This window comes from Mesocricetus auratus, unplaced genomic scaffold (genome assembly GCF_017639785.1).
Source record: "Mesocricetus auratus isolate SY011 unplaced genomic scaffold, BCM_Maur_2.0 contig_9577_pilon_obj, whole genome shotgun sequence".
Taxonomy (NCBI): Eukaryota; Metazoa; Chordata; class Mammalia; order Rodentia; family Cricetidae; genus Mesocricetus; species Mesocricetus auratus.
The window spans coordinates 22,200-32,938 of record NW_024434959.1 but is presented as its reverse complement, the minus strand read 5'-3'; the positions used below and the strand labels follow the sequence as shown (position 1 = coordinate 32,938).

The 10,739-nt window shown below is 42.3% G+C and overlaps 1 long non-coding RNA gene and 1 pseudogene across 1 annotated transcript; both read right to left on the bottom strand.

Moving 5' to 3' along the window:
• Positions 1 to 5,279: 5,279 nt before the first annotated feature.
• LOC121138674 lies at positions 5,280 to 6,542 on the bottom strand. Its single transcript, XR_005875559.1, has 2 exons — positions 6,263 to 6,542; positions 5,280 to 6,161 (listed from the first exon to the last, which is right to left on the bottom strand). It is a non-coding gene; the product is annotated as an uncharacterized LOC121138674 (long non-coding RNA).
• Positions 6,543 to 8,150: 1,608 nt separating this feature from the next.
• Positions 8,151 to 10,514, bottom strand: LOC121138673 (annotated as a pseudogene).
• Between the last annotated feature and the right edge of the window lie 225 nt (positions 10,515 to 10,739).

The following is a 10,739-nucleotide window of genomic DNA, read 5'->3' as shown; positions in this document are numbered from 1 at the left end:
AAAGATTCAAAGTTCTTACGATACAGGTCTTTCACTTGTTTGGTTAGCGTTACCCCAAGGTATTTTATGTTGTTTGTGGCAATTGTAAAGGGTGATGTTTCTCTGATTTCTCTTTCAGCCCTTTTATCATCTGTATATAGTAGGGCTACTGATTTTCTTGAGTTGATCTTGTAGCCTGCCACTTTGCTGAAGGTGTTAATCAGCTGTAAGAGTTTCCTGGTAGAGTTCTTTGGGTCATTGATGTAAACTATCATATCGTCTGCAAACAGTGAAAGTTTGACCTCTTCCTTCCCAATTTGTATCCCCTTGATCCCCCTTTGTTGTCGTTTGGCAATAGCTAGAAAGTCAAGTACCATGTTGAAAAGGTATAGCGAGAGTGGACAGCCTTGTCTTGTTCCTGATTTTAGAGGAATTGCGTTGAGTTTCTGTCCATTTAGTTTGATGTTGGCTGTTGGCTTACTCTATATAGCTTTTATATGTTTAAGTATGTCCCTGTTATCCCAGATCTCTCCAAGACCTTTATCATGAAGAGGTGTTGGATTTTGTCAAAGGCTTTTTCAGCATCTAGTGAGATGATCATGTTATTTTTCTTTTTCAGCTTGTTTATATGGTGGATTACGTTGATGGATTTTCGCATGTTGAACCATCCCTGCATCCCTGGGATGAAACCTACTTGATCGTGGTGAATGATTGTTTTGATGTGTTCTTGGATCCGATTTGCCAGTATGTTATTGAGTATTTTTGCATCAATGTTCATGAGGGATATTGGTCTCAAGTTCTCTTTCTTAGATGTATCTTTGTGTGGCTTGGGGATCAAGGTTATTGAAGCCTCATAGAAAGAGTTTGGCAAAGACCCTTCTGCTTCTATTGTGTGGAACACTTTGAGAAAAATTGGTATAAGCTGTTCTTTGAATTTCTGGTAGAATTCTGCACTGAGGCCATCTGGACCTGGACTTTTTTGGTTGGGAGATTTTGATGACATGCTTCTATTTCCATAGGGGTTATAGGTCTATTTAAATTGCTTATCTGTTCTTGATTTAGTTTTGGCAAGTGATAGCTATCCAGGAAGTCATCCATTTCCTTTAAATTTTCGAATTTTGTGGAGTACAGGTTTTCAAAGTATAACCTAATGATTCTCTGGATTTCCTCAGAGTCTGTTGTTATGTCCCCCTTTTCATTTCTGATTTTGTTAATTTGTGTGTTCACTCTCTGCTGTTTGGTAAGTTTGGACAAAGGTTTGTCTGTCTTGTTGATTTTCTCAAAGAACCAACTCTTCGTTGCATTATTCTTTGTATTGTTTTCCTGGTTTCTACTTTATTGATTTCAGCCCTCAATTTGATTATTTCCTGGCGTCTACTCCTCCTGGGGGAGTGTGCTTCTTTGTGTTCTAGAGCTTTCAGCTGTGATGTTAATTCTCTGGTATAACTGTTCTCCTGTTTCTTTATGTGAGCACTTAGTGCTATGAACTTACCCCTAGCACTGCTTTCAAAGTGTCCCATAGGTTTGGGTATGTTGTGTCTTCATTCTCATTGAATTCGAGGAAGTCTTTAATTTCTTTTTCTATTTCCTATTTGACCCAGGGATGGTGCAGTTGAGCATTATTCAATTTCCATGAGTTTGTAGGTTTCTGCAATTTGTGTTGTTGAATTCCAATTTTAAAGCATGGTGGTCTGATAAGATGCATGGAGTTATTCCAATTTTTTTGTAGCTGCTTAGGTTTGATATGTTGCCAAGTATGTGTTCGATTTTTGAGAAGGTTCCATGTGGTGGTGAGAAGAAGGTATATTCTTTTTTATGTGGATGAAATGTTCTATAGATATCTGTTAATCCCAGTTGGGTCATTACTTCTATTAGACCCTTTGCTTCTTTGTTGAGTTTCTGTCTGGTATTCCTGTCTAGTGGTGTGAGTGGTGTGTTGAAATCTCCCAATATAACTGTGTGGGGCTTTAGATGAGATTTAAGTTCTAATAGTGTTTCTTTACCAAATATGGATGCCTTTGTATTTGGGGCATAGATGTTCAGGATAGACACTTCATCTTGGTGGGTTTCACCTGTGATGAGTATGTAATGACCTCTTTCATCTCTTTTGATTGATCCTATTTTAAAGTCCAGTTTGTTAGATATTAGGATTGCTACCCCTGCTTGTTTCTTGGGTCCATTTGCTTGAAAAAGTTTCCCCACCTTCAACTCTCAGGTAATGTCTGTCTTTGAGGGTGAAGTGTGTTTCTTGTATGCAGCAGAAGGAAGGGTTCTGTCTTCGAATCCATTCTGCTAGTCTGTGTCTTTTTATGGGTGAGTTAAGGCCATTAATATTGAGGGATATTAATGACCATTGATTGCTCATCCTTCTTCGATTTGCAATGGTTGTTGTTGGTGGAATTATTTGTGGAATTTCACCCCTTTGTTCTTTTGGCTGTTGGTAGAGAGGATTCTCTAATGCCTATGTTTTTCTGGTTGTAGTTAGCTTCCTTGGGTTGGAGTTTTCCTTCCAAAATTTTCTGTAGGACTGGGTTAGTGGACACATATTGCTTGAATCTAGTTTTGTCATGGAATATCTTGTTTTCTCCGTCTATAGTGATTGAGAGCTTTTCCGGGTATAGTAGTCTGGGCTGGCATCCATGGTCTCTTAGTGTAGGTAGAATATCTATCCAGGACCTTCTGGCTTTCAGAGTTTCCATGGAGAAATCAGGTGTAATTTTGATAGGTCTGCCTTTATATGTTACTTGACCTCTTTCCTTAGCTGCTCTTAATATTCTTTCTATATTCTGTATGTTTGGGGTCTTGATTATTATGTGGCAAGGGGATTTTTTGTGGTCCACTCTATTTGGTGTTCTGTAGGCTTCTTGTACCTTCATTGGCATGCCTTTCTTAAGGTTGGGAAAGTTTTCTTCTATGATTTTGTTGAATATGCCTTCTGCCCCTTTGAGGTGGATTTCTTCTCCTTCTTCTATACCTATTATTCTTAGGTTTGGTCTTTTCATGGTGTCCCATATTTCCTGGATGTTTTGTGTTAAGGATTTGTTGGATTTAAGGTTTCCATGCTTTCTATCAGGGCATGAAATATGATGCTGGTTGGTGACTAGCAGTGTAGGATGAGAGTGTTTGACAAGCTTGGTCTCACGTTTGACAAGTCCTTTGGGATAGCTCGTTAGCAGTCAGGTGACTAGATAGACAACACTGTGTATGCCACTGCAGTAGAAGTTAATGTGAAGCAAGGCACAGTAAGAATAGTAGAGCCTGAGACACAGAACTCTGTGTGCTTGAGGAAGAGTTCATCAGAAATGGTGACTTGTACTGAAGTTGTGACATGCACAGAGGTAGGATGTCCAATGGGTCACTACATGGCTGGAAAATTCTGTGAGTGTGACAGGAGGTGAAGTTCCCAGCATGGACTGACAGCTAGTGGTTTGTGGGGCAGAGATCAAACAAGAACTGATACCCTGAAATAGACGTGTGGTCACAGGAGAGGTAGGGTTTCTAAAGGGACTGATGAATACCTTCGCATATCAGTGGGTACCAATACGAGGGTGCATTAAGCAGGGCACCATATGTATTTAGTATATTTTAGGTGACAGTATTAATAGGTGTCAATCCAGGCCTGTTAATATTAGAGTAGGTGGGCAGAGGCTGCTCGATTATCCAGAGGAACCTGAATGTAACTGTGTGAGGCATTAGGGAGTCACCAGCATGATACCTAACAATGAACTAGAGACCACTGCAGGGGGATGTTTATTTAAAGGGCCTTCAGCTATCAATATAGGAGCTGTCATGGTCAGTGTGTTATTTCAATACCTAGCAGGTGGAAAGTCCTAAAAGTTTATATGGGTTGATGTCATTAGGTGTCCTAAAAGGCCTGATATTAACACTGGAGAATGTCACTTGTGTGGTGGGATGCAGAAGAGGACCTGATACCTTTCAGTGCATGTAGGCCTTCCATGGTGTGATGGTATCCTTTGGAGCCCAATAATAGCATTGTATTTTGGGCAGAGTGGCAGATTATCCAGCACAACCCTTAAAGCAAGATTAAGTGAGTGTCATTAATGGCTCAATGTCTAGAAATCTATAGGAGGTATGGGGGCTAGTTTGCTCAGCCAGAACTGTCACCTAGCTTAGAGTATGTGGCTGGATGGGAACTACTGTATTGCCAATATTTAGGGATGTATCTCAGGCTGTATGATATGTGAGGGGTGCTGTTCAACAGGCTAGGACACTTTGCAGGGCATGAGAGGTGTGGCAAGTGTGGTATGTAGCAATGCATTATACCTATTCAGGAAAGGAGGCAAGCATGTCATGACTGGAGATATCTAGATCTGATTCCTAGAACTATGTGCTGAGTGTGTGTGAAGATGCCATTCGTGTCCTTAAACTGGCAATTATGTAAGGTATAACCACGGGAGGAGCATGCAGAGCACACATGAGTATCTAGGTATTAAGGACTGATGCTTCCCCAACTGAATCTACCATACAATAGAGTGCTATTATGGGATCCAGCTGGACAGCAATCTCCATCCCACACAATGTGAGGTATTATCCCTCATCACTGCACACAGCATCCACCACACTTCTACCTTGACATAACCACTCAATGTACACTAACAATGATTTGTTGTCTCCTGAGGAGAGCTGTCAGGAGTCAGGCTCTCTCTAGGTGTCCTAGGGAAGTGACTGCTCAAGCCCTGCTACAGTTTCTGAATTATCTTGGCACATGGCTTAAGGGCTCCCATTTCTACATGTTCTCTGTGATATTCATGACATTTCTACATATATGGCAGGAACATACATGGATGTCTCACATGACATTTATGTTAAAATTATAGGGTTTCCATTGCTGTCAGTTGACACGGTGTCTGTGTTCAATTTTCCAATGGGTTCGCTATTCTTTGTTTTTCAATGTTTTTCTGCAGCCCTTTGTGTACACACCATTATCTCTGCCTTGAATTACATGGGTGACTATGACAAAATCGGTGACAGGATTTAGCTGTGTCTGTTTCTGAGCTTTGTGTTCTGTTCCCTGTGTCGAGTCTCCTTTATGTCTCTGTAACCTTTCTGGATCTCGGAAGATTTACGTGAAGTAGTGGAACTAGACACTGGGCCTGCAGGCATATCTTCTGCCCTTGGCATCTCTTCTAGGTTGGGTCCTATTGGTTGTTTTATTAGGTGTAGGACAATAAGACTGGTTTTAACTGAGTCTATATATGAAATGCATAGATCTAACACCTCTAGAATAGCAACTGGTGGAATGAAGAGCTATTAATTTGAAGATCTCTCAGGCACATGCAAAGTGTCTTAAAGTCAATTTATAGAGATTATATAGGAAATCTGATTGAGTTTTCAATATGGGTTTTTACATTTATCTAATACTAGTGATGATAGTTCAACTGTATGTCTTCAAGTTCTCCTTTTTCAACTTAGTGATTGTCTGGGACAGGGCACCATGGACTCTGCCCTTCTCAAGATCCAGTCTGGAGTTCAGAAAGAGGAGTACATTCATTTCTCAAGGTCTTCTGAGATACTTTCTATCTGCATCAGGCATGTTTTCTGGGTTATCCTGCAGACAGAGAGTCAGAGCTAACTTTCTACACTATGGGAATGCAAAGCAGTCTAAGTTGGGCAGGGGTAGAGATTCAACAATATCTGCCCACTGGGAGGTTTTCAATAGTGGAACCTCCTGTAGATTCCACAGATGTTGTTGGTGATTTCAGTCATTGTCTGCACTTGGAAGGTGGAAGTGTGACCACTGAATCATAATCCACAGCGTGTCTTCATAGTGCCCTGTTAAATGTCTGAGCTCCTCTTGTCGTCAGCATTGACATGGTAATCTTCCAGAAGATCAGAGCTGAGAGGCATACTCCTTCTTCACTGTCACTAATGCTCAGTGTACACATCTGCAGTTCAGGAGTTGGGGGTCTATGATTCTCCTTATGGCCAGGAACCTACAAGAAAAGACTGATAGTACACCCCTGAGAAGACTTGCAGAAGATTCATTCACCATCCATAGACCTGTTGCTTTTTAGATGACAGGTTTTTCTTTGGGAGATTCTTGATGTAATGAGGATGGGTCAATCTCCATTTTCATCCCATGTGACTTTTCTGAGGTAGTATTCAGTGTGGTCTCCTAGGAAGATCTTATTGAAGCTTGTCCTGGATTCCCTGCTATTGTCCTGTAAAAAGGATCTAGTATCAAGGAGGAGAAGCACTTTACCACCACCATTTGTGTACCTGGGCCCTGTGCTTCCTACCCCCCATACCCTTGGACACTCACCTAGATGTCACAGGATGCACATATGGTGAAAAGACCTTTGTCACAGAACATAACCAGCAGAACCTGGAGATCTGCGGAGAGAAAGGACGGTCAATTACAATTCTGCAGTTGAGCTCTGAGACTTCATATGACCCAGGCTGTTACCACAATTGTCATGGTATCTGAGTCAAAGTAATTAAAACAGTGTTCCAATCAGTCATGCACTCTCTAATAGAGCAAAGTACCCAACATCACTATGTCTCAGGTTCCTTCACTGGGGAGTAAACAGAACTGTGTGCTGAGAGCTTGCTTGCACAAACAATGATGCTTGAGGATCAGAGAAGGAAACTTGCCACTACTAACCACAGAGATCTGTTCAGACAGTCAGATTGAGATAGCCGGGGAGACTATAAAAGGAGAAACATGAACTCACTCTGTTGTCTGCTAAGTTGCTAAGGAGGTAAGCTATGGCCATGGCTTGCTCCTTCTCTCTGTTATCTCAGCATTTTCCTCTTTACCTGACACTTGTTTTTTATTAATTAGACCAATTAAGATCGACAATTATGCTACTGAACAATGTTGGAATACTGTGTGTAAAGATGTGGGTACATATAGCTGGTTTTGACTCTCCTGATCCTGTATCTTCCATCAGACAGCCAGTGAGGAAGGAAGGGTTTTTTTGTTGTTGTTGTTTTTTAGGTTGGTATTATAACATTTATTAAAATAATGCTATGGGTTAATAGAAAGAGCACCAACTAATTAAAATGCAAGCTATGTAAAATCCCAACTAAAACCCAGAAGTGTCAAATGTATTCATTCATCAGCTAAATAAAAGCCAAAGAAAGACAAGACACCTGATATAATAAAGTACTGCAAAACAATTGGCAATTTTCAGTTTTCACAATTGTGGATTTTGCATTTTGTATCCTTTTCTCAATCAAGAAAAATATTCTTTTGAATGTGATATAACATACATATAAAACAAGATAGAAAAATACATTAAAAGCTTGTAACAATGGCTGAAAATACATTATCTTACATGTTTCTCATAGGCATTGGGTTGGTTATGGTACATACATAGCAGGAAACTACTAAAATCATAAAGAATAGACAAAAAATACATGTCAGCTCTACGGTAACATACCAGCGATACTCCCATCTACCCATGCTAAAAAATTACATAATACTGTCAGGAAAAAAGTCTTAAAAACTACATACTTTAATAAGAAAATAATTCAATAGTGATAATACTGAGAACAAAGGCATTCAGAGATTACAAAAGTCATGCTTTTTCAATTGACTCAAAACACTGCCAACTAAGTTTTTGAAAGTTTGTTCAGAGCCAGTATTACTCATAAATGTCACCTGTCTATTGTTTTACACATTTGTGTTATTCCCCATGAAAGACCTTTGATAAACACCTAAAATGTCCAGGTATAACACAGCTGAGATGAGCCTGGATCAAATACTGGTACTGTGGGTTTTTGTTGTTGTTGTTGTTTTTACTCTCACCTCAAGTGTTCTGAGTGTCGCAAATTTATTCATCCAACCAAACAAAATAAAAATCAAAATGGCTACATGATGCTACTCATCGGTTTCCCCTCCTATCTCCTTTCACATACTGAGCGGTGGAGGACATACACTAACTTTTACTCTGAGGAAGGAGCTGATCCTGCAGGACACTTGACTAAATGACCATGAAGGAAAATAAGACACTTTCTTTTTCTTTAGACTAATTCCAATACTTAAAAAATAAAAAACAAGACAAAAATGCTCTTTTGGTCGTTTGTTTCTTGACAACCACCAGAAAAAATCATTTAATGAAATAAAGGGTTTCTTTGTTCTTTTTCTTTTTTTATAACACTTGAAAATATGAAATGCTTCATTTCCAAAAATATACATATATTTCTCTGCACCAGCACCCTTGTAGAGTAAAAGTATCTACTTTTTGTTCATGTGTTTCAATGCACTACACTTTATCTACAATTTCATTACATGTATACAGCAAATAGACAAGCATGGCTTTTACATCCTTAATGGTATTTTCTATACAGGGAGGTTTAAAAATATTTGAACAGTTTGTCCATTAATGTGACACATAATGCATGTACCTTGTTCTTGTATAATTTTTAAGGTGGCATAAAATAAAGATTTGGAAATTTTAACTCAGATACTCAACTTTTTAAAAATGGTGTCGCAGTTTTGCTCTTTGCATTACTTTTCAAAAGTCCTTGTTAAGTTTTTCTCTCATGGTACACTTTGTTCTAATACTTCAAATTTTGGCAAGCAATATAAAAAAAAGGCTGCAATTTCTGCCCTTTGAGGGCACTGTAGTGACCAAACAAACAGCATGTCAAATTTTGAATACTTTTGAAGTCACTTCACCAATGACATCCCTGACCAAAGGTTCATGCATGATGCATTGTCACACAGTACATTCAGAGAGAGCTTTGACTTCGCTATGAGAAGAAAATGGTTCCTACAAGTCTCTCACAGTAACTGCCTCTGTCATTGAGTAGTTAGGGCCATCTGTCTCCCCTTATGGAGAGTCCTTCTTACTGTTCGCTTAGGGTGGGGCATTGAATAATGATCAGTGCTGTGGGATGAATCGGGCCTTATTGCTTTACTACTATTCAGTGCAGGTTCTAGAACCACTTTCACCCAAACGGGGGAAAACTGAGTTGGAGGACGATTTCTTTGTCTTTTGTTTGGTCAGATGGTAAGACGAACGGACAAGTGCCTCAGCTCGCTGCACTGACGACAGGCAAGCAAAGGCGATCACCAGTTAACTGATCAGCAGGCAGGCATGGTCAGGTCATCATTGGGTGAAGAGTTCAGAGGACAGAAGGTCATAGGTTAGTTGGCTGTGGCGGCTCGGTCTGCGGTCACAATCCTTTGGTAAGAATGGACACGCATATCGTGCCTTCGAACTTCAGTAGCCATGGTCCCTAACACACCACTGGGTTAATAGGGTACTCAAGGATTGATGTAGCTGGTGCCAACGTGTAGGGGTGTTCATAGGGTAGATTAACCCAGCTTCAGGTCCCGGAGGAACTATTGCAGCAGTGGGGTGAGGAGTTCCGTTTGGCATGACAGCGGTCTGTATTTGTCGGATCAAAGGCATTATGGTAGGGCCAGCTGGCGTGGGTGTGCGCACAGCAGCTGGTGTGAGGCCAGGCGCAGGCCCAGTGATGATCCTCGGAGCAGCCTGGACAGTTGCTGCAAGAGAAAAGGCAAGGGCTGGTGATTTACTGTTGGCATCTCTGTAGGTGCCATTCAGAATTGCAAGCTCCATCCGTTGCATCTTCTTCAGGCTGTCTTCTCCTTCAGCTGCAGGTACCAGCAACTTCTTCACTTCTTCAGCTGTTCTTCTCAGCTTGATCTCTGCTCTGTTCTGAGCATCTTCCACAGTGATCAGTACCTGTAAATCTTCATTTGGATGCTCCCAATTGGGCTTGCCTCTGTTCTGCTCCTCATCTGGGTATTCTTTTACAGGCACATAAAGTTTCTCTTGCAACTGCACAATAGGTCCCACAGCATCCGGCAATTCTGCACTCCTTTTCTCTGTACTGCCATTGAATGTGTCATTGTACACGTCTTTCCGTACTCTGCTAATTTCTTCGTCCAGCAGCCTCTCCAGGTGGTTTAAGATCCTGCAGAAGTTGGGCAGGCTGCAAATGAGCTTCTTGTTCATCAGCTGCATCAAGTAATCTGGGGTGGGCTTCTGTTTCCATTTCCAGGCCATATTACAGGCTCTGCAGCTCACTCTGCCGGCCGCCGCCGCCACTGCCGCCAGAGGAGAGGGTGGGAGGGGCCGGGGCGAGCCTGGTCACAGGCCGCTCAGGACTCCGCGTCCCGCTCCCGAGCCGGCTCCCGCCCCGAGCCCCGGGGGGGCCGTCTCAGCGCACCCGCCCGCCCCCTGTATGCACTTTCCTCCAGCCTGACGCGCCAAGGCCGCCATTCCCTTGGCCACCTGGTGCGGCTCCCTCGCAAGGCCGGCGGCAGAGGCGGGTTGCGACGCAGGGCCACTGTGTCTCGAGGAAGCCGCCAGAGGGGATGTGGGGGGGGAGGAGGAGGAGGTGGCTGCCAATAGTGGCGGGTTGCACCGCCTGCACTGAGCTCGGCTCGGGAGTCTGCGGGGCTGTCTGCCTAGGTGCTCTGCATTGCAGCCACCAGCTGGTCTCCGACTGAGCTCCTCCTCTTCCTCAGCGGCTCTGCTCCAGGAAGGAAGGTTTTAAGAATGGGAGCCTGATCATGAGCTGACTTCTCTCAGGTAACAGTGTAAAGGCCACAGCATGCTCCCTCCAGTGGCCAGTGACATAAACAGTTCACATTATGCTCACCTGGTCTCTTGGGCTTCATATCTTCATTCTGGGAATCACAATCTTAGAGACCAGCACATGGGCTTGGAGCCCTGGGTCCACTTTTGCTGTCTGTTGTGAGATCCCACGACCTTCCATGGTAGGCGAGTATCTTTTATCCAAGAATTGTTGTCAGT